This window comes from Phoca vitulina, unplaced genomic scaffold, assembly GCF_004348235.1.
Source record: "Phoca vitulina isolate PV1807 unplaced genomic scaffold, GSC_HSeal_1.0 scaffold34, whole genome shotgun sequence".
Lineage (NCBI taxonomy): Eukaryota > Metazoa > Chordata > Mammalia > Carnivora > Phocidae > Phoca > Phoca vitulina.
The window spans coordinates 5,462,336-5,486,932 of NW_022589737.1; the positions used below are offsets into that span (position 1 = coordinate 5,462,336).

Genomic DNA, 24,597 nt, shown 5'->3' on the forward strand with positions numbered 1-24,597 from the left:
CTCTACCCCCAACGTGGGGCTCGAACTTAGCTGAGATCAGGAGTCACATGCTGTCCTGACTGAGCCAGCCAGGCGCCCCATTCTGCACTTTCTTTTTAAAATAACAGAAGAGGGGCTCCTGGGTGGCTCAGTCGGTTAAGCGGCTGCCTTGGCTCAGGTCATGATCCCAGAGTCCTGGGATTGAGCCCCGCATCAGGCTCCCGGCTCAGCGGGAGAGCCTGCTTCTCTATCTCCCTCTGCCTGCCTCTCTGCCTACTTGTTCTCTCTCTCTCTCTCTGTCAAATAAATAAATAAAATCTTTAAAAAAAATAAATAACAAGAAAGATTACATGGGTAGTACACATTTATTGTAAAAATTAAAAAATACAGATAAATAAAAAATGAAAAATAATCTCAAAACATATTTTCCAGGGAAACCTCATTGTAAACATTTTAGTGGTATATATCTTAGCAGATATAATGTATGTTTTATAAAACTGGCATATATTGCATATTGGAGCTGGTACCTAACAGTTACTATTTTGAATTGTCTTAAAATGAACTAGTGAAAGAAAATCAAGTTTTCTGTGTGACAAAATGTAGGGATAAATATTTGTACAGTAATTGTAGCTTCTATGGGGGGGTCATTTGAGAGAGAATTTGAAATTGTCTATAATCCAATTTTCAAGAGTTGTTTTTTAGTGAGATAAAGTAGATTACCTTGATGCTTAATTAAATTTAGTATCATGTACCTTAGATAGAAAGTGAACCATATAGCCCCATTCAAATACAAATAGGTTCCAGTCCTTTGTGTCAACCACAACTAATTATTTTTGCTAAGAGAATTTTTCTTACGTAAGCCATCATGAAATTTTTTTATAATCTATTTTTATTTTTTTAATTCATTTTATTTATTATTATTATTTTGGGGGGTACAGAGGGAGAGAGAGACTCTTAAGTAGGCTCCATGCCCAGCGCCCAACATGGGGCTCAATCTCAGGATCCTGAGATCATGACCTGAGCCAAAATTGAGAGACGCTTAACTGACTGAGCCACCCAGGCGCCCCAACTATAATCTTTTTTTAAAGTAAGACTTTTCATTTGCCATTTATCCTACTAGTGTTTGTTGAATCACTGTTGTGAGGTTCTGTTTTAGATGCTAAATGCTACAGTAGTAAAAACAAATATGCATCGTGCTTTTTACTCTACAAAATGCACTTGCCTGTGATTTCTAGGCCCCACCCTCAGAGGATCTCATTGAGTACATCTGGGATTCTCAGTTTTAAATGCTCCCCAGGTGATACTTGTGTGCAAGTACAGAAAAACAGCAAACACAAAACCCTAACAGAACTCATTTGGGTACATTATCTTCTAAGTCTACACAAACAGCCTACTGAAATAGGTATTGTTATCCTCACCTAAAAAGGGAGTCAGTAGAGGCCAAGGGTTTAAGGCCATGCAGCAGGGCCAGGGTATGAATCCATCTGTCCTCTTCTAAATCTGTTGCTCTTTCTCTCCTCTGTGTCAGGGTGTTTCATAATGTTTCTCTTGTGGTTGCAGATTTCCTTTTTTATCTTCCCCACTACCAAAAAATCTGATACAGGTATTTGCTTTAAACTTTTTTTTTTTAAAAGATTTTATTTATTCATTTGAGACACAGAGATAGGGAGAGAGCATGAACAGGGGGAGAAGCAGAGGGAGAGGGAGAAGCAGAGGGAGAGGGAGAAGCAGAGGGAGAGGGAAAAGCAGGCTTCCTGCTGAGCCAGGAGCCCGATGTGGGGCCCTATCTCAGAACCCTGGGATCATCATGACCAGAGCTGAAGGCAGACGCGTAACCATCTGAGCCACCCAGGCGCCCCTAGGTATTTGCTTTAAAAGAAATTAATTTCATAGAAGTTACAATGTATCATGAACCAATATATACCACACTATTAACAGTGGTTATCTTTGGAGGATGTAATTACAGGGGACTTTGCCTTTTTACATTTTCCTTGGGTTTTTTAAAACTTCTAATGCTTTTTTACATAATGTGCCAGTTCTCTCTGTCTCTATTTAAATAGTAAGTTTGTTTCATCTTTGTATTCTGCAAAATTTAAGGAAAGGAAATTTAAAAGACTCCCTGTGTGTGTGTTGGGGGAGGGGAGTCTTAATCAAAATCAGGGTATGGGATTATTTGGAAGAGAGAAGGCTGCCAGCACCAGATTTACAACCACAGGCCTAGTTGATAGACAGCCATAGGACGAGGTTGACACTAATCACTGTGACTGGGATAAGATTGTGGTCCAGAAAAAAGTTAATCAGCATTTGGAGTGGGGCACCTGTGAGGTTAGTTAATTGAGCAGCTCAGTGCAACCTTTCCACTGCTCCTTTCTCAGCTCAACACCTCTTGTGGTTACAGATTGGATGGAGTTCCAGAGGACACACTCTGATATGATTAAGGTCACGGGGAGGAAAGAAACTATCTCTTCTTGTATATCGCCCCTTAAGGGTGAAGAAATATTTCTCAAAGCCTACCAGCACAATACCCTTCAAATCTTACTGAACAGAACTTTATCAGATGCTTCTAGCCAAACTTGATGTCTACAGGGGAATGGTACTGTGGGTTGGGTTCTGTTGGAAAAGAGTGTGGTGGTAGTTGGGTAGATAACACATGCAAGGGCATTCTCTGTTTGGGATCTTATAGAATAGGTGGGCTGGCTGGAAGGAAAAATAACTAATTCATTCTTACCTAAATTATCTGCGAGTTAAATGTTTGCTGGCAAAATTGAGAAATCGGAGGAACCTCACACAGGGCATTGATTAGGATCTTGGCCCTTCATTTTGAGGGTTATTGCTGTCTAGAACAGAATGGCTGGAATGGTGAAGAATATGAAAAATTTGACATGAAACATGGATGAACTGTAAGGGAGATATTTAGCCTGGAGAAGAAGAAAAGGTGGGATTTAGTGGTGGGGGGGAGGAACATAAGTATTTGAGAATATTTTATAGTTTGTTTCTGGAAGTCTAAGTAGGAGACTGAAGCAGAGTTTTTCCATGGAGAAATGAGGTGGTAAGAGTGTAGGACGGGGCACCTGGGTGGCTCAGTTGGTTGAGCGACTGCCTTCGGCTCAGGTCATGATCCCGGAGTCCCCGGATCGAGTTCCGCATTGGGCTCCCTGCTCAGCGGGGGGTCTGCTTCTCCCTCTGACCCTCCTCCCTCTCATGCTCTCTGTCTCTCATTCTCTCTCTCACAAATAAATAAAATCTTTAAAAAAAAAAAAAGTGTAGGACGTTCTTTTACTTACTTTAATTACGAATATTTCCAACATAGTAAAAATATAGATACTCCTCTATACGCCACCCAGTTCTGTTAAATTTTAACACTTCCCATATTTGCTTTATCCATTTTTTTTTTGAGTAGTAAAACATACATATAGAAATAAGACATCAGAATAGAAAGGCTTCCTTTGAACGTTTTCCAATCCCATTAACCTTTCTTTCCTGAAGTAACTCTTATCTTGAGTTGGGAATTTAGCATTCCCATTCATGTTTTCATGCTGAGAGAGACCCTTTCTTCTTTTTGGATTCCAAAGAAGTTTGTTCAGGCTCTTAGAGTGGTAATAAATATTTATCAATGCAGAGCATTAATTGTTCGAACATATTATGATTTAAAAGCTAAGATACTTGAAGTGGAAGTAAAGACAGCCACATACTTATGAAGGTGCCAAGCATGCATGGCACTGTTGCAACCCTCCCTACATCAAAAGCCCTTGAGTATTTTTGAGCTTTTAAAAATTTATAGCTCAGTGTTTTCATAAAACACATACCTGTGTAACTACTGCCAAGGTTACAAAAAATAGAACATTCCTACCCTAACCACTCCCTCTAGCAATTATTACACTGACCTTTATGGTAATTATTTATTTTTTATAGTTTTTACCATCCAACCATTGTCCCTAACCACTGTAGTTTATCCTGTTTTCTCGATTTATGTAAGAGAATCCTTCAGTGTGTATTCTTAAGTATCTGGGCTGTTTTACTAAACATGTTTTTTTTTGTTTTTATTTTATTTTATTTTATTTATTTATTTATTTGTAATCTCTGCACCCATCATGGGGCTCAAACTCATGACCCTGAGGGGCGCTTGAGTGGCTCAGTCGTTAAGCGTCTGCCTTCAGCTCAGGTCATGATCCCAGCGTCCTGGGATCGAGCCCCACATCAGGTTCCCTGCTCAGTGGGGAGCCTGCTTCTCCCTCTCCAGCTCCCCCTGCTTGTGATCCCTCTCTGTCAAATAAATAAATCTTCAAAAACAACAACAACAACAACAAAACAAACTCATGACCCTGAGAGCAAGAGCCACATGCTCTTCCAACTGAGCCAGTTAGGCATCTTTCTTTCACTAGATGTGTTTTTGAGAGTCCCTGGTATTGTTGAGTGTAGCTGTATAGTAGTATGTATGAAGAAACCATGATTTGTTTTGCTGATACGCATTTGGGTTGTTCCAGTTTGAGGTTATTGGGATACTGCTGTTTTCTCTGGCTTGCCTTTTTACTCTCTTAATGATGTCTTTGGAAGTTCTTAATTTTGAGGTCTAACTTATCTCTTTATTCTTCTTATTATTATTCTTGTGATAGGTGCTTTTTGTGTACTATTTCAGAAGTCTTTTCCTACCCTGAGGACGTAAAATTATTCTCCTAGATTGTCTATTAGGAGCTTCTTATTTTGCCTGGCACATTTAGAGCTACAGTTTACCTGGAACTGATTTTTGTGTAATAAGAAGCATGGGTCTTTTTATTTTTATCTTTTCCATATGGTATGTGGCCCATACCATATGGCTATCCAGCTTGCACCATTTATTGTCAAGGTCATCCTTTCCCTTCTGTTCTCCCATGGCACCTTTGTTGTTAGTTAATATCTCTGTATGGGTGAGTCTGTTTCTCAGCTCTCTTAATCATTGCTGTCTGTGTGTATCCTTGCACCAAGTCTACACTGTCTTATAATAAGATTTTATATCTACTAGAGTGTGCCCTTCTACCTTGGTTGTCTTTAATAGTGTTTTGACTTTTTGTAATTCTTTTCTTCCCATATACATTAGCTGCATTTCACCGAAAATAGCCACTTACCGGAATTTTGATTGGGATTTGCATTTAGTCTGTAATAATTGGGGAAAAATTGATTTTTTTTTTTTTTTTTAAATATTTGAGTCTTCCAGGGGAACCTGGGTGGCTCAGTCAGTTGAGTGTCCAACTCAGATCTCAGGGTTGTGAGTTTGGGATCCAAGTTGGGCTTGGTGCTGGGTCCAATCTAGAGACATGGCACATGCCTTTATTTAGGTCTTCTTTCATTACCCTCAATCTTTTGTATAGCTTTCTGCTTAGAGATCTTGTACCATCTTGTGTTAGATTTCTTCATAGATACTTATTTTTAATGCTATTTAAAATTTTTTTGTTGTCCTTCTGTGGTTGTGGAAATGCAGTTGATATTTCCAAATTCACTGTGTATCCAGGAGACTTGCTAAACTTGTGCACTAATTCTAATAATTTATTAGTAATTTTGAAAATTCCTGAATATATTCTATGGATTATGATAGTTTTTTCCCTTCAATTCTTACAGCTTTTATTTCTTTTTCTTGCTTTCCTGCACTGGCTAAGACTCTAGTAAAATGTTCAAGAGAAGTGGTAATATCTGGTATCTCTTTTCAGCTGCTGATCTCAAGAGGGAAACTACATTTCACTGCTTATATGATACTTGTAGGTTTCTTTGTAGATACCATGTCCTTCATTAGATTAAGGAAGAGCTCTTCTATTCTCTGCTAAAGATTCTTGTCATGAATGAATGTTGAATGTTTTTCACTTTTTTCCCAGCTAATTAGATGATCATATGATTTTTCTTTTAATTTTGATAGTGTGAAATATATTAATTGATTTTTTAACTATGTAAGTAACTTTTGCATTCCTGAAATGAGCCATACTTGACTAAATTTTGTTCAGGATTTTTGCCTCAGTGCTCAAAAGTGGGTTTAGGGGTGCCCAGGTGGCTCAGTTGGTTGGACTGACTCTTGATTTTGGCTCAGGTCATGATCTTACAGTTGTGAGATCAAGCCCAGTGTTAGAGATTCTCTCCTCCCTCTGCCCCCACCCTGCTCGCACCCTCTTTCTCTCTCTCTAAAATAAATGAAATCTTAAAAAAAAAAAAAATCATAAAAAAAAAAGTCGGTTTGACCTGTAATTCTTCTCTTTTATAATGTATTTATCAGGTTTTGGTTTCAAAGTTTTATGGCCTCAAAAGGACTTGGAGAGAGGGGATATTGCCTCTTTTCTATTCTCTGGAATATTTTACTTAAGATTGGCATTTTTTCTTTTAATGTTTGGAAAACAATTTACCAGTGAAGCCATCTGGACTTTTCCTGTGGTAAGGTTTCTAATTATGCATTCAATTTGTTTTCTAATTGTAAGATTAGTCCTATCTTGTGTGAGTTTGGTTAAGTTTCCCTAGTAATCTATTACATTGGATTTTTTAAATTGGTATCATTTGATCAAAGTTGTTTATAATATACTCTTAATGGTCTTTGTAATATGAGTAGAATCTGCAGTGATGTTCCCTTTTTTCATTACTGACTTTGGGTATTTTTGTGTGTTTTTGTTTTGTTTCAGTCGGTCTTACCAGGTGTTAAGTCTTTTTAAATAATCAGCTTTGGGTTTTGTTGATCCTCTCTGTTGTCTCTTTATTTTGCATTTTCTTTCTTCTTTTTTTAGAGATTTTATTTTTAAGTAATCTTCTACACCCAACGTGGGGCTCAAACTCACAACCCCGAGCTCAAGAGTCACATGCTCTGCAGACTGAGCCAGCCTCCATTTTATTTATTTCTGCTCATTATTATTTTCTTCTTTCTACTTTCCAGAGGTTTAATTTATTCTTTTTCTAACAATTTGATATGACTGCTAAAATTTTTTCAGCCTTTCTGCTTTTCTATTAATTTAAAGCTATAAATTTTCTTCTGAACAGGGCTTTAGCTGCAGTTCACAAAGGATTTTTTTTTTTAGCTTTCTATTTAATTTATTTTCAAAAGTTGAGATGCAGTTGACCTGTAACACTGTGCAAGTTTAAGGTGTGCAGTGTGTTGGTTTGTATATTGCAGTATGACTACCGCTGTCATGTTAGCTAATACCACTATCATATTATGTAATTATATCTCTTCTGTAGTGAGAATAATTAACATCTAGTCTCTTAGCAGCTTTGAACTTCATAATACAGTATTGTTGATTGTAATCACTATGCTGTGCATTAATCTTCAAAACTTATTTATTTACTAGTTGCAAGTTTGTACCCTTCAACAGCATATAAGATTTTTTAAAAGATTTTATTTATTTATTTGAGAGAGACAGAGAGGGAGGGAGTGCAGGCTCGCACGTGAAGGGGGTGGGGAGCAGGGGTGGGAGGGGCAGACGGAGAGGGAGAAACAGACTCCCTGCTGAGTGTGGAGTCAGATTCGGGGGATTGATCCCGGGACCCTAAGATCATGACCTGAGCTGAAGTCAGATGCTTAACTGACTGAGCCACTCAGGCTCCCCCAGCATATAAGTTTTTGTTTTTAAAAAGATTTATTTGAGAGAGAGAGAGAGAGAGAGAGCATAGGCAGAGGGAGGGGCAGAGGGAGAGGGAGAAACAGACTCCCTGCTGAGCAGGGAGCCCAACTCAGCGCTTGATTCCAGGACCCTGGGATCATGACCTGAGCCCAGGGCAGACACTTAACAATGACTGAGCCACCCAGGTGCCTGAGCATATGCGTTTTGATACATAATATTTTCATTATCATTCAGTAGAAAAATTGATTTTCCATTGTAATTCTATTTTTTTTCTCCATGGGCTATTTAGAAGTACATTTGCTGGGGCACCTGGGTGGCTCAGTTGGTTAAGTGTCTGACTCTTGACCTCAGCTCAGGTCTTGATCTCAGGGTTGTGAGTTCGAGCTCTGCCTTGAGCTCCTCAGTGGGCGTGGAGCCTACTTAAAAAAAAATAGTATGTTAATTTCTTTCTTTTTTTTTTTTTAAAGACTTTATTTGAGAGAGCATGAGAGAGAGAGAGAGAGAGAGATCACGGGGGCAGGGGGGAGAGAGCAGGGAGCCCTATGTGGGACTTGATCCCGGGACCCTGTGATCATGACCCGAGCTGAAGGCCGACACTAAACCGACTAAGCCACCCATGCACCCCCTCCAACTGTGATTTTGGACAATTTTTTTCCTATGTAGTTTTGACAGGTTTTTTTGCTTTATTTTGAGGTTGTTCTTAGGTGCCTACAGATTTAGAATTACTGCCTCTTCCTGAAGAATTGAATCATATAGTTTCCCTCTTTATCTCCAATAATGTTTTTTTGCCTTTCCTAATATTTTGTTTAATATTTCTGTGTGTTTTAGATGTGCTATGGTTTTTTTCTTTTTATAACCTAGCACCTGTGTTTTACTGGAGTATTTAGTACATTTATATTTAATGGGGCTGTTGATATGCTGGGGTTCTCATCTACCTTCTTATTTAGTGCTTTTTGTTTGTTTTGCCAGTTCTGTGTTTTTTTCCCCCCTTAGTTAATTACTTTGGAATTTGTTACTGTTTTATTTCTCTTATTACTTTGGAACATATTTATATAGTCTTTTATTATTGCTTTAATGGTTACTTTAGAAATTTCAGTATCTTTCACTTATCAGTATCTTGTATTAATTGGTATGTTTATCCTCTTCCTGGACAATAGAAGACCTCAGAACACTTTAACTCCATTTAACCCCATCTCATCTTTTTTTGTCATTGTTGTTATATATGTTAATTTCATTTCATTTATTTAATTTATTTGTTTTTTTTTGAGATTTTATTTATTTATGTGAGAGAGAGAGAATGAGAGACAGAGAGCACGAGGGGGAAGAGGGTCAGAGGGAGAAGCAGACCCCCTGCTGAGCAGGGAGCCCGATGCGGGGCTCAATCCCGGGACTCCAGGATCATGACCTGAGCCGAAGGCAGTCGCTTAACCAACTGAGCCACCCAGGCGCCCTGTTAATTTCATTTTAAACCCCAGAAGGTGTTATACAAGCGATGTTCTATACTGTCAAATGAATTTAGGTAAGTGGTTATTGACTCCAGAGGCACACTGGTATCATCTGGGGAACTTTTGCAAAACACAGATGGCTGGCTGCAATTCAGACAAATGACATCTGGATCTCTGGACAGAGGGGGTCAAGCATTAGTATTTCCTAAAAAACTCCTCAGGTAATTCAAGTTTGTGGTAAGATTGAGAGCCTCTGATTTAGATTTCCATATTTATTGTTTTTATTATTATTATTTTTTTAAAGATTTTATTTATTTATTTGAGAGAGAGTGAGAGAGAGTGAGCACAAGAGGGGGGAGCGGGAGAGGGAGAAGCAGACTCCCTGCTGAGCAGGTAGCCCGAGGCGGGACTCGATCCCGGGACTCCAGGATCATGACCTGAGCCGAAGGCAGTTGCTTAACCAACTGAGCCACCCAGGCGCCCTATTGTTTTTATTATTTTTTATGCCTCTTGTATCTCTGAACTTTCCTGGATAATTTTTTGTCTTCCAAAACACTTTAGAATTTTCTTAAGGGTAAGTTGGCTTTTGACATATTCTTTTACCAAATATCTTTTTCATTTTCTTTCAAGATAGGTTCATTGGGAATAGAATTTCTTCCATCATCTTAAAGCGCTTACTCCATTCCTGATATTTTATGTTACCAATATCCTGATAATGAATGTTATCAATAACTTACTGGAATTTGTGTCTGTATAATTATCCTCCTTTGAAGGTAATGTGTTCCTAAGTCTCTGTCTACTTTTAAGCTTTTCTCTTTGAATCTGTTTTTCAGCACTGTTGCTATTATATAGCAAATATACTTAGGTGTAGTTTAAAAAAAAAATGTATTCTCTCTTTGGGGCTCCTGGGTGGCTCAGTCATTTAAATGTCTCTTTTTTTTTTTTTTTTAAAGATTTTATTTATTTATTCATGAGAGACAGAGAGAGAAGCAGAGGGAGAAGCAGGCTCCGAAGGAGCAGGGAGCCCGATGCGGGACTCGATCCCAGGACCCTGAGATCATAACCTGAGCCGAAGGCCGACGCTTAACCATCTGAGCCACCCAGGCGCCCCAAAATGTCTGACTCTTGATTTCAGCTCAGGTCATGATCTCGGGGTCGTGAGATCGAACCCCATGTTGGGCTCTGTTCTGGGCATGGACTTAATAGTCTTTTTTGTCCTCTCCCTCTGCCCCTCCCCACTTGAGTGTTCTCTCTCTCTCAAAAAAAATTAAATTAAAAAAAAATGTATTCTTGTAGAGCTTCTTGAGTCTGTGGTTTGATACCTTTCATCAGTTTTAGAAAATTCCCAGCTGTTTTCTTTTTAAGTATTTAAATATTGTTTATGCCTCATTCTCTCCTTTCCTGTGGGACTCCAAAACAAACATCTTAGACGTTGTCATTGTGTCCTCTGTGTCTCTCCATGCCTCATTCGATAGATTTTCTTCTGGCCCATCTTTGTTTTTACTAATAATTTTTCAGCTGTATCTGATCTGTCTTGAAGTCCATCCATCGAGTTCTTAATTTCAGTTATCGTAGTTTGTTTTATAATTAAAAAATTAAAAAAAAATTATTTATTTGCCAGAGAGAGTGAGAGCACAAGCAGGGGAAGCGGCAGGCAGAGGGAGAAAACTCCGCTGAGCAGGGAGCCCGATGCGGGGCTCGATCCCAGGACCCTGGGATCATGACCTGAGCTGAAGGCAGACGCTTAACCAACTGAGCCACCCACGTGCCCCATAATTAAAAGATTTTTTAATTGTTTCTAGATCACAGCTGAAATTTTCAATTTTTGTCTTCTGTGTCTTTGAACATGGAAAATGTAGTTGTCTATGTCTGATAATTAGAGTATCTTGGGGCCCCAAGGGTTTTTTTTACTATGATTTACTTCTTTCAGTTTTCATATTATCTTACATCCTTTTTTGTCAGATTATTTTTGATTATGTGCCATTTTATTTACACAGATGCCTTATAGACTAATTTGAGGCCTAGGCTAATGTTATACTGCAAGGAGCAGTCCATTTGCTTCTATCTGAAGCTTGGGGACACTAGCAATCCAGGATCTCCTTTTCATTTCATGGATTTAGATTATTGGAAGTTGAGCTGCAGTCTCTGGGAAGGCCTGTCAATTTCTGGAATACCATTCTTTGTTCAGCCTGCTTTGTAGTATCAACTGCAAATCTTTAGGCTCTCCAAGTATACTTCCCTTCCCCTTTTCCTCCAGCCCTGGACTCCAGTCCCTTTAGTCCTTCTGTGCATCAAAAGCGCTACTTAGCTACTCTCCTCAGAATTTTTCAGCTTCCAGAGAAAGAAAGCCCTGCAAGCTGTGCCTATCTCTCTCAGCCTTTATCCTCCCCTAAGTATTGACCCATTTAATCTTTACTATCTTTTTAGATCTCTGCTGCCTTTGAGCAGGTGATTTTCATATTTTGTATTGCTCTTCTTGTTGTCCTCATTAGGGTGGTTGGTCTGAATTATCTAGCTGACCGTAACTGGAAGTTAATTCCCTTGAAATTAGATATTTACTGGGAACTTACAGAGAAAACCTATGTGAATTTACGTAGTTAGGGAGGAACAGACAAGCAGGAATAGAGTAGCAGATTCTAGTGGTTGTTGGAGTAATGATAATTCTATTTATGGTGCAATTACTATGTATAGTGTTTTACATATATTCATTGAAATCTTGGAACAGTCCTGAGAAAGGAACTATGGTTATCCTTGTCTTTCAGATGCAGGAACTGGGGAATGTACAGGTAAAGTAACTTGACCAAGGTCACGAATCAGTAAGTGTTGAACTGGCTCTCAAGTTTGTGCTAACTGGTGGGACAGATGTCCTGGGTCAGATCCCTGGGGAAGGGATAGCTCAGTTTGACATGGGAGTACCAGACATCTCCAAGAGAAGGTTATCAGACCGTTAACATTTATATTTTTAAATTTATCTTTGTAAGGTTTTATTGTTATTCCAATTATCATACAGTATAATAATAGTTTCAGTAAAAATATGGAACGCTTCACAAATTTGTCATCCTTGTGCAGGAGCCATGCTGATCTTTGTATCGTCCCAACTTTAGTATATGTGCTGCCGGAGCAAGCTGCTGACAGCCAGCATTTAGGTAAAACATTGCAGTAGGTGATTCTTAGTAATCACAAAGTCAAGGGAAACTCTTCTGAGGCCCTTAGTTTCTCCACCATCAAACCATTATCTGTACTTGTCCATTTTGACTCGAACAGGTATGATCATCTCAGGAACCTATTTGTCACTTCTTAAAATCTTTTATTAAAAATGGCTGAGATGGGGCGCCTGGGTGGCTCAGTCGGTTAAGCTTCTGCCTTTGGCTCAGGTCATGATCCCAGGGTCCTGGGATCGAGCCCCACATCTGGCTCCCTGCTCCGCGGGAAGCCTGCTTCTCCCTCTCCCGCTCCCCCTGCTTGTGTTCCCTCTCTTGCTGTGTCTCTCTGTCAAATAAATAAAATCTTAAAAAAAAAAAAAAAAAGATGGCTGAGATTCTGGGGCACCTGGTTGGCTCAGTTGGAAGAACACACGACTCTTGATCTTGGGGTCATGAGTTCAAGCCCCATGTTGGGTGTAGAGATTACTAAAAAAATAATAAACTATTTTAAAAAAAAGACTGAGATTCTAAATTTGTTTTTCCATTCTTGTTTTTTATACATCTTAATTTTATTTTATTTTATTTTATTTTTTTTTTAAAGATTTTATTTATTTATTTGACAGAGAGAGACACAGCGAGAGAGGGAACACAAGCAGGGGGAGTGGGAGAGGGAGAAGCAGGCTTCCCGCGGAGCAGGGAGCCCGATGTGGGGCTCGATCCCAGGACCCTGGGATCATGACCTGAGCCGAAGGCAGACGCTTAACGACTGAGCCACCCAGGCGCCCCTATACATCTTAATTTTAAAGATTTTTTTTTTTTTTTTTTTTGAGACAGAGAATGAGAGAGAGAGAGCACATGAGAAGGGGGAGGGTCAGAGGGAGAAGCAGGCTCCCTGCCGAGCAGAGAGCCCGATGCGGGACTCGATCCAGGGACTCCAGGATCATGACCTGAGCCGAAGGCAGTCGCTTAACCAACTGAGCCACCCAGGCGCCCCAATACATCTTAATTTTAAAAACTGGATTCCCCTTTATATATTTATAACCTGTTTTCCCCCCATTTCACATATTGAATAATTTTCCAGGGCATTAAATATTTCACATCACTTTTAGTTGAATAACCATTCATGGTTTGGGGCTTTTGAACTCCCTGCATTTTAAAAAATTTTATTATTATTTATAGCTGATGTTACTAAAAAGTAACGTGATTAAGATAGAACAGAACATGCTTACTACATATTGGTGCATTTGGAAAGCAATTAAAAGAAAGGAGTTAACAGGGGTGCCTGGGTGGCTCAGTCGTTGGGCATCTGCCTTGGGCTCAGGTCATGATCCCGGGGTCCTGGGATCAAGCCCCACATCAGGCTCCCTGCTCCGCAGGAAGCCTGCTTCTCCCTCTCCCACTCCCCTTGCTTGTGTTCCTGCTCTTGCTATCTCTCTCTCTGTCAAATAAATAAATAAATTAATTAATTAAAAAAAAAAGGAGTTACAGGCACCTGTTCAGTAAATGCCCCAGAACCCTTCTCTACTTGTGTCCTGGGGCCAGCACACTGACGGATGTGACATTGCCTGGGCAGGGCCACCCTTCCAAGGCTTAGGAACTCTACAAGGGGGAGTGGGGTAGGAGAAGGGCGCCAGAGCAGACCAGCCTGTCACAGGGTCCTTTGTGCATTCTGGCAGCTGGACTTCACCATGGAGGTCTTGCCCAGCCAGGGGACAGTGTATACCTGGAAAGAGCAGAGCGCTTGCTTGCTTTGTCCGTCCATCCCTCCCTCCCTCCCGTCTCTTTTCTTTCCTTTTTTTTTTTTAAGATTTTATTTATTTATTTGAGAGAGAGCGAGTGAGAGAAAGCACGAGAGGGGAGAGGGTCAGAGGGAGAAGCAGACTCCCCACTGAGCGGGGAGCCCGATGTGGGACTCGATCCTGGGACTCCAGGATCATGACCTGAGCTGAAGGCAGACACTTAACGACTGAGCCACCCAGGCGCCCCTCTTTCTTTCTTTTTAAAGATTTTATTTATTGAAGAGAGAAAGGGAGAGAACAATTTGGGGGAGGGGCAGAAGGAGAAGCAGGCTCCCCAGTGAGCAGGGACCCCCCCCCCCAATGTGGGACTTGATCCCAGGACCCCGGGATCATGACCTGAGCCAAAGGCAGAAGCTTAACCGACTGAGCCACCCAGACGCCCCCAGAGCATTTTCTTCATTAAGGTGTGGCTGGTCATGAAAGGGATGGCTGTCCAGGTTGGGCTGGGACTTGGTACATCTGGTTTGGCCAGTCTTCACGTCCAAGAAGTATTTCATCCCAGCCACAGCTTGCTTGCGGGCGAGTACCACCTGGAGTGCGCAGCTGTGGTTCATGCCCTTGCTCGCCTAGTTGAACTTGTTGAGGGTGAAGTTCAGCGCCTGCTGCACATCCTCCTTGTTGACGTGGTCAGCATCCTGTGGGGCTCCCACCATTGGACACTTGGTCCTGCTCGTGCCAGGGCCATGGCCAGAGCCAGGGTCAGGGCCAGAGTAGCCAGCAGGAGCAGCAGGGTGTGCAGGGGCCCGGCCATGGTGTGCTTGGAGGCCGGTGAAGCTTAGGAGGGGAGTGATCCAGCAGCGGCCCTCCCTGCATTTTTTTTAATTTATTTTTTTAAAGATTTATTTATTTATTTATTTGACAGATGAGAGAGCACAAGTAGGCAGAAAGGCAGGGAGAGGGAGAAGTAGACTCTCCACTGAGCAGGGAGCCTGATGTGGGCCTTGATCCCAGGACATTGGGATCATGACCTGAGCTGAAGGCAGCCGCTTAACCGACTGAGCCACCCAGGTGCCCTTTTTTTTTCTCCCTGCATTTTAAAATATACAATACTAACCACCCCCCAAATTGCCTTTCATAGCCTGAATAATAGTACTTAAGCTGATGCATAAACATTTCCAGTTACTCCAGAATACTGTTTACCAGCCAGTGGTCAGATATTTGCAGTATTGGAATTACAGTTTGAATATATGATTGCATTTTGCCTTTATTTTATAAGAATGAGAAAATGGGAAGCAAAGTGCTTACTGTATGATAAAAAGCACATGGTGAAATGTATTGGTACTTATTTGGTGTTTTCTGGAGAGTCTTTGAATTTAGGTGAACACTCAGTGGGCTCAGTTATGTAGGAAAAGTGAGGGAATGTTTTTAGTTTATTCCTACTTGTAAAAAAGATTTTATTAGTGCATATGTGAGAAAGTGAGCAAGCATGGGGCGGGGAGGGACAGAGGGAGAGGGTGAAGCAGACTCCTCACAGAGCGGGGAGTTGGAGCCAGAGCTTGATCCCAGGACTGTGGGATCATGATCTGAGCCGAAGGCAGACGCTAAACCGACTGAGCCACACAGGTGCCCCTATTATTACTAATTTATTTATTATTTTCATTTTATTATTTTTTTAAAGATATTATTTATTTATTTGACAGAGAGAGACACAGTGAGAGAGGGAACACAAGCAGGGGGAGTAGAAGAGGGAGAAGCAGGCTTTCTGCCGAGCAGGGAGTCCAATGCGGGGCTCCATCCCAGGACCCTGGGATCATGACCTGAGCCGACGCGGATGCTTAACTGACTGAGCCACCCAGGTGCCCCAACTATTTTTTTAATTTTAAGTAGCCTCTAGGCCCAACCTGGGCTTTGAACTCATGACCCTGAGATCAAGAGTCGCATGCTCTTCTGACTGAGCCAGCCAGGCCGCCCCTATGATGGAATGTTTTTAGAGTCTGGAATCAAGTTTTCCAGGGTATTTTTTTTGTCCTGAAAGACTGGGAGTAATTGAGATTTGTATAAATCATTACTTTTTTAGTAGCAGAATCCCCAAATAACATGCATATCTTTGAACTTGCCCATTTTTTCAATAATATATATAAAAGCAAGGATCTTCTTATTCTATAATTTATCTCTATTGAATTCATTCCTTTATAATTGGATATTCATATTTCTGGTTTTCTCTAAACAATATGCAGTGGATGACGCTTTTTTTTTTTTTTATTTTAGCTGTATCTTAAATTGACATTTAAAAGAACCTCTGTAATAACTTGTTCTAAATTTGAAGACTCTCTATGGTAACTGGTTCATTTGAAATTCTTCACAGTCATCATTATTAGCCCATATTTATTAAATTGCTATATGCAGGGCATTGTGACAGCACAAATAACACTATAGCTGAAAGCAGCATATAGCTACTAAAATCATAAATGAAAGAAGCCTTTTAGGTTGTTGGAAAAATGATAGTCAACACTTCTCCAGTCTTTTAAAATAGATGATTTTACAGTGCACAGAAATCAGTTGCATTTCTATACACCACCACCAAGACAGAAGAAAGAGAAATTAAGGAGTCGATCCCATTTACAATTGCACCCAAAACCATAAAACACCTAGGAATAAATCTGACCAAAGAGGCAAAGAATCTGTACTCAGAAAACTATACAATACTCGTGAAAGAAATTGAGGAAGACACAAAGAAATGGAAAAATGTTCCATGCTCATGGATTGGAAGAACAAATATTGTGAAAATGTCTATGCTGCCTAGAGCAGTCTACACATTTAATGCAATCCCTATCAAAATACCATCCACTTTTTCAAAGAAATGGAACAAATAATCCTAAAGTTTGTATGGAACCAGAAAAGACCCCGAATAGCCAGAGGAATGTTGAAAAAGAAAAGCCAGGCTGGTGGCATCACAATTCCGGACTTCAGGCTGTATTACAAATCACAAAGACAGCATGGTACTGGCACAAAAACAGACACATTGATCAATGGAACAAAATAGAGAGCCCAGAAATGGACCCTTAACTCTATAGTCAACTAATCTTTGGCAAAGCAGGAAAGAAGGTCCAATGGAAAAAAGACAGTCTTTTCAGCAAATGGTGTTGGGAAAATTGGACAGCCACATGCAGAAGAATGAAACTGGACCATTTCCTTACACCACACACAAAAATAGACTCAAAATGGATGAAAGACCTAAATGTGAGACAGGAATCCATCAGAATCTTTGAGGAGAACACGGGCAGCAACCTCTTTGACCTCAGCTGCCGCAACTTCTTCCTAGAAACATGGCCAAAGGCCAGGGAAGCAAGGGCAAAAATGAACTATTGGGACTTCATCTAGATAAAAAGCTTTTTTTTTTTTTTTTAATGTTTTAAAGATTTTATTCATTTAAGGGTGCCTGGGTGGCTCAGTTGGTTAGGCGACTGCCTTTGGCTCAGGTCATGATCCTGGAGTCCCTGGATCGAGTCCCGCATCAGGCTCCCTGCTCAGCAGGGAGTCTGCTTCGCCCCTGACCCTCCCCCCTCTCATGTGCTCTCTCTCTCTCTCATTCTCTCTCTCTCAAATAAATAAATAAAATCTTAAAAAAAAAAAAGATTTTATTCATTTGAGAGAGAGAGAGAGCACAAGCAGGGGGAGAGGCAGAGGGAGAAGCAGACTCCCTGCTGAGCTGGGAGCCCGATGCGGGGCTTGATCCCAGGATCTGGAGATCATGATCTGAGCCAAAGGCAGATGCGCAACCATCTGAGCCACCCAGGCGCCCCAAGATAAAAAGCTTTTACATAGCAAAGGAAACAGTCAACAAAACCAGAAGATACTTGCAAATGACATATCAGATAAAGGGCTAGTATCCAAAACCTATAAGGAACTTATCAAACTCAACTCCTAAAGAACAGATACTTCAATCAAGAAATGGGCAGAAGACATGAACAGACATTTCTGCAGAGAAGACATCCAAATGGCCAACAGACACATGAAAAAGTGCTCAACGTCACTCGGCATCAGGGAAATCCAAATCAAAACTTCAATGAGATACCACCTCACACCAGTCAGAAAGGCTAAAATTGACAAGTCAGGAAATGACAGATGTTGGCGAGGGTGCGGAGAAAGGGGAACCCTCCTACACTGTTGGTGGGAATGCAAGCTGGTGCAGCCACTCTGGAAAACAGTATGGAGGTTCCTCAAAAAGTTGAAAATAGAGCTACTCTACGTCCCAGCAATTGCACTACTGGGTATTTACCCCAAAGATACAAATGTAGGGATCCAAAGGGGTACATGCACCCCGATGTTTATAGCAGCAATGTCCACAATAGCCAAACTAGGGATAGAGCCAAGCTGTCCATTGACAGATGAATGGATAAAGAAGATACACACACACACACACACACACACACACACACACACGGGAATATTACGCAGCCATCAAAAAATGAGATCTTGCCATTTGCACCGACGTGGATGGAACTAGAGGGTATTATGCTAAGCGAAATAAGTCAGTCAGAGAAAGACAAGTATATGATCTCACTGATACGAGGAATTTGAGAACGAAGACAGAGGATCATAGGGGAAGGGAGGGAAAAATGAAACAAGACTAAATCAGAGAGGGAGACAAACCATAAGAGACTCTTAATCTCAGGAAACAAACTGAGGGTTCCCGGAGTAGAGGGGGGTGGGAGGGATGGGGTGGCTGGGTGATGGATATTGGGGAGGGTATGTACTATGGTGAGCGCTGTGAATTGTGTAAGACTGATGAATTACAGACCTGTATCCCTGAAACAAATAATATATGTTAATAAAAAATTAAAAATAATAGGTGATTTTAATCCAGTTTATCTTTTTTTAAAACACTTATTTCTGGGGTTTACTTCCAGATATTTTACATATGTCAGCCCAAAGATATAAAAATTTCTCTAAATTGTACAACTGAAAGTTCTTTTCCTTCCTTTTTTTTTTTTAAATTTTTTCCTTCCTTCCTTTTTTTTTTTAAGTGCACACCGAGTGTGTGGGGGAGGGGTAAGGAGAGAAGAGGAGAGAGAATATTAAGTAGGCTTCACACCCAGCATGGAGCCTGATACAGGGCTCCATCTCACAACCCTGAGATTATGACCTGAGCCAAAATCAAGAGTCGGACGCTTAACCAACTGAGCCACCCAGGTGCCCCATAATTTTTTTTATTGTAATATATACATAACATAAAAATGCTTAAAGTGGTCAATTTTAAGTGTGTAGTTCAGTGGCATTAAGTACGTTCACAGTGCCCTGCAACCATCAGCACTGTCCATTTCATCATTCAAACAGAAACTCTGTACCCATTATAATCCCATTAACTCCCTGTCTCTTGCCCACCCCAAATCCCCCTGGGAACCTCTCTTACGAAGTTGCTGATTCTTATAAATATTCTTATAAAGCATTATACTGTTTTCAAAGTAAATGTATCAGAATGGCATTCCTTTTTAAAACTGAATAATATTCCCTTGTGTGTATCTATACCGCATTCTGTTTATTCATTCATCTGTTGATGGACATTTGGGATGTTTCCACTCTTTGGCTATTGTGAATACTGCTGCTGTGAACATGGCTGTACTTGTATCTGAGTTCCTGTTTCAGTTCTTTTGGGTATGTACTGAAAAGTGGAATTGCTGGATCATATGGAAATTCTTTGTGGAGCTTTTTGGGAACTGCGAACTGTCTTCCATAGTGACTGCCCCATTTTACATTCTCACCATCAATGCGCAAGGGTTCTAATTTCTCCACATTCTTGCCAGTGGTTGTTTCTATTTTTTGGGTAATAGCCATCCTAATGGGTGTGAAATGGTTCCTCATTGTGATTTTCATTTCCCTAAAGCTTAGTGATGTGGAGCGTGTTTTCATGTTGGCCATTTGTGTATCTTTGGAGAAATGTTAATTCAAGTCTTTTTTGCATTTTGAGTTGGGTTTTGTTGTTGAGTTGTAGTTCTTTATTTGATTTTTTTTTAAAAGAATTTTATTTATTCGACAGAGCGACACAGGGAGAGAGGGAACACAAGCAGGGGGAGTGAGAGAGGGAGAAGCAGGCTTCCTGCGGAGCAAGGAGCCCAATGCGGGGCTTGATCCCAGGACCCTGGAATCATGACCTGAGCCGAAGGCAGATGCTTAACAGCTGAGCCACCCAGGTGCCCCAAGTTGTAGTTCTTTATATGTTCTAAATATTCATCCCTTATCAGATATGTGACATAAATATTTTCTCCCATGCTTTGGGTTGTCTTCACTCTGTTGATATAGTGTCTTTTGTAGAGAATTTTCTAATTTTGATAAAGTCCAGTTCAGCTATTTTGTGTGTGTGTGTGTGTGTCTGTGCTTTTGGTTTTATTATCTAAGGAATCATTGCCAAATAAAATACGAAGATTTGCCCTTATATTTTCTTTTAAGATTTTTATCTTTTGGGGTGCCTGGGTGGCTAAGTCGGTTAAGCGTCTGACTTTGGCTCAGGTCATGATCTCAGGGTCTTGGGATTGAGCCCCACGTCAGGCTGTACCCTCAGGGTTTTGTCTTTTTTTTTTTTTTTTTTAAAGATTTTATTTATTTATTTGACAGAGAGAGAGAGACAGCGAGAGAGGGAACACAAGCAGGGGGCAGTGGGAGAGAGAGAAGCAGGCTTCCCGCTGAGCGGGGAGCCCGATGCGGAGCTCGATCCCAGGATCCTGGGATCATGACCTGAGCCGGAGGCAGACGCTTAACGACTGAGCCACCCAGGCGCCCCAAGGGTTTTGTCTTTATCGCTCTTGGGTTTAGGTCTTTGATCCATTTTGAGTTAATTTTTGTTTGTGGTTTAAAGTACGGGTTCAACTTCATTCTTTTGCAGGTGACTCTGAGTTCTCCATTCTGTATGTCCATTTTTATGCCAGTACCCCACTGTTTTTATTTCTATAGGTAGCTTTGTGGTAAGTTTTGAAGTCAGGAAGTTTAAGTCTTCCAACTTTGTTCTTTTTCGAGTGTGAGATTCCATATGAATTTTAAGATTTCTAAAAAAGTTTCTGCAGGGGCACCTGGGTGGCTCAGTCGCTTAAGCATCTGCCTTTGGCTCAGGTCATGATCCTAGGGTCCTGGGATCGAGCCCCGCATCAGGCTCCCTGCTTATTGGGGAGCCTGCTTCTCCCTCTCTCTCTGCTTCTCCCTGCTTCTCCCCCTGCTCATGCTCTCTCAAATAAACTTAAAGAAAAAAAAAATTTCTGCAGAAAATTTTGATAGGGATTGCCCTGAACTGCTAGATTACTTTCAGCAGTATTGTCATCTTAATATTCAGTGTTAGGTCTTTAACATAATTTTCCGTAATCAAGTTTTTTCTAATTGATATATGATTAATTATAGTTTATACTATAACTTCTGGGTACTAGGTGTTTGATGACTTTTAGGCTTCTGAAATTAACTGTCATCCCTACTAACTGTGATTCCTGGTCCATAACCACCAAATGGAGGTGGAAAACCTGCAGTCTGCAGACAGCATGTGGCCTGGACTTCTGTTTTATTTGGCTCTCACCAAGTTGGGCTTCATTGTATTTTAAATTCAAATTGAACATCACCATTTCCGGTGCGCCTGGCTGGCTCAGCTGATGGAGCATGCGACTCCTGATCTCTCAGGGTCGTGAGTTTGAGTCTCACATTGGGTGTAGAGATCACTTAAAAATAAAATCTTAAAAAAAAAAAAAAATCATCACTTCCAAATAATATGGATTTTTATGTTAAAATTCCTTTCCAGTTTTAAAAAAAATTGGAAGATCTGGCAGCAATACCCAAGTAGCACCGGCCTCCTTCAGATGGGAAGGAGACTCTGGGTTCGTGAGGGAGGTTGAATGTGGGTTGCCATTTTTTTTTTTTTTTTTTTTTTAAGATTTTATTTATTTATTTGAGAGAGAGAATGAGATAGAGCATGAGAGGGGGGAGGGTCAGAGGGAGAAGCAGACTCCCCGCTGAGCAGGGAGCCCGATGCGGGACTCGATCCCGGGACTCCAGGATCATGACCTGAGCCGAAGGCAGTTGCTTAACCAACTGAGCCACCCAGGCGCCCATGGGTTGCCATTTTTGTCTTATACTCTGCGGCTATCACCTCTCTGTTATCCATAGGCAGAGAATTTTCAACCCTGTTGAAAAGAGGAGAAAGAGAGTTGGATTGAAATGATCTCTTGCAATAAATGTTTATTACTCATGGCAGGTTTCAGGTGACCTGAAAACCACCTTTCATAACAGAATCTTCTTTGGTGGTCTGGTTGGACTCTGCCCTGCCCCCACTCCCTTTGGAAGATGATTTCTGCTTAATGCTATATAAATGTTTTTCCTTATAGCAGCTCTTTTTTTTTTTTTAAAGGTAATTGTCTACACACAGTGTGGGGATCAAAGTCATGACCCTGAGATAAGAGTTGCAAGCTGTACTGACTAGGCAAGCCAGGCACCTCTTTTTAAAGCAACTCTTAAGATAAATGAGGCTTGATTAGATTCCTCAGAATCGACATTAATAAAATATCCTGCTGAGCTATCATTATGAAAGATTAATTTTGTGAATTGATACAAGTCATTGAGACTGAAGATTGGTTAGTGTTGTTTTTAAACAAGGGAAATAGTAATCAGGAGAGATTAAAATCAGTAAAATGTTTTAAGTATTGATTTTAAAAGATTAGATGCAAAACCTGATAAGCTCCTAGCCAAGCTGAGCCATTACATGTGGTTTTATGTATGTATATGTAGTGAGTGAAGAAGTTGAACTTGTCACAGAATAATGGAAGTGAAGGCATATTGTAGATATACTGGATGGATGGATTTTATTAAAATATCCATATGGTAATCTGATATTACGAGAGCAGGATTTACATCTGTCTCCAAGAAGCTAAAGGAAATAGAACATAAACTTCAAGTCCCATTTGAGGTAATGATGGTTGCTTCAGTACACATTATTATTTTATTTTTATTAAAGATTTTATTTAGGGGCGCCTGGGTGGGTCAGTCGTTAAGTGTCTGCCTTCGGCTCAGGTCATGATCCCAGAGTCCTGGGATCGAGCCCCGCATTGGACTCCCTGCTCTGCAGGAAGCTTGCTTCTCCCTCTCCCACTCCCCCTGCTTGTGTTCCCTCTCTCACTGTGTCTCTCTCTGTCAAATAAATAAATAAAATCTTAAAAAAAAAAAGATTTTATTTATTTGAGAGCGAGAACAAGTGAGGGAGCGGGGCGGGGAGGGGTGTAGAGGGAGAGGGAAAGAATCCCAAGCAGACTGCACGCTGAACATGGAGCCTGATTCAGGGCTCGATCTTATGACCCCAACATCATGACTTGAGCCGAAACCAAGTCAGATGCTCAACCAACTGAGCCACCCAGGCGCCCCTTACTAAGAAGAGATAGTATTATAGGTATAGTATTTTTAGCATTCTTCTTACTTGGTGATTTGTGAAGATATATTTCTTTTTCTTTTTTTAATTTTATTATGTTAATCACCATACATTACATCATTAGTTTTTGATGTAGTGTTCCATGATTCATTGTTTGTGTATAACAGCCAGTGCTCCATTCAATACGTGCCCTCTTTAATACCCGTCACTAGGCTAACCCATCCCCCCACCCCCTGTGAAGATATATTTCTTTTGGATATCACATCATTGCCATATCCAGTATTTGGGATGTTTGGGGGTTTAAGGGGAGCAAATGTTTGGAAGAAAGCAAAGAGACAAGTGATCAGAAGGCCAGTAAGGTTACATTATTTTATACCATCATAGGTTGAGTTCATTGTTGGCCAAGTAAAATATCATGTTAAATATTACTGAGATTAACACAGGGCTTTTGTGATGTGATATAGGCAACTATTAGTCTTACATACTTTTGGAAATGTTTGAAACCAGTTTTTTTCATAGGGCCAAAAAAGTCACTTTAACCTAATATGAACACTTGCTTACATCCTGCTATTAAGTATTAGAGATGAGTTGCAAAAATTCTTTCATTGAGCTACTTAATAGCTGTTCCCAAGAGACAAGGAGAGTCATTCTAAGCATGCCAATCTGGATTGCTCAAATTTGGCTGAGGTACTAAGATACCAGATAGTACTATACATAAATAGCTGCTTGACCTGCTAGTCTTTGAAAGGTTTACTGTGAACTGATTCTGATGACTTTGTAAGACTGTTCAGAAGAAAAATGAGAGATTTTTGTAGACCAAGTGTGTGTGCTGAAAATTACCTCTGTGCCTAAATGCTGAGGAGACTTTGCGACTCTGGGTATGTGGTGGTAAGGGCACTGTGTTGGTAGGAATAATTTTCTTGCAGTGTTTGGGTTGACATCATTTAGAGGCTAATCTACCACTAAGGACATATAAACACTTGTAGTAGGGCTGGTGTTTTATAAACTGGTATGGTTGGTGGTGCTCTCAAAGCATATTCAATTTTCATTGGGTAAATTTTTAAGAACTGTTGAGTTTGTGTATACGTACATATATATGTGTGTGTATCCATGACACACATACACATATATGGTTGTGGATTGTAGTGATATATTAAAGAATAAAGGCTTTTTACTATCTGGTGAGACTTTTTTTTACTATTTGGGAATATATAAAATCAGTTTAGCAAGGTGGTTGTAAGTTTTTCATCCAAAATATGATGGTTTGAAATTTGCTGATGGTTGCCAAGCTGTCATCTGCCTTTTATTGATTTGCTTTTATGATGTGTTTGAATT

The 24,597-nt window shown here is 40.5% G+C and overlaps 1 protein-coding gene and 2 pseudogenes across 4 annotated transcripts in view; 1 reads left to right on the forward strand and 2 right to left on the reverse strand.

Moving 5' to 3' along the window:
* Positions 1-24,597, forward strand: part of APLP2 (amyloid beta precursor like protein 2) — an 86,597-nt gene that overhangs the window by 4,609 nt on the left and 57,391 nt on the right. The gene's annotated exons all lie outside the window — the stretch shown is intronic.
* On the reverse strand, positions 1,394-14,792 carry LOC116645913 (annotated as a pseudogene).
* Positions 12,018-12,113, reverse strand: LOC116645931 (annotated as a pseudogene).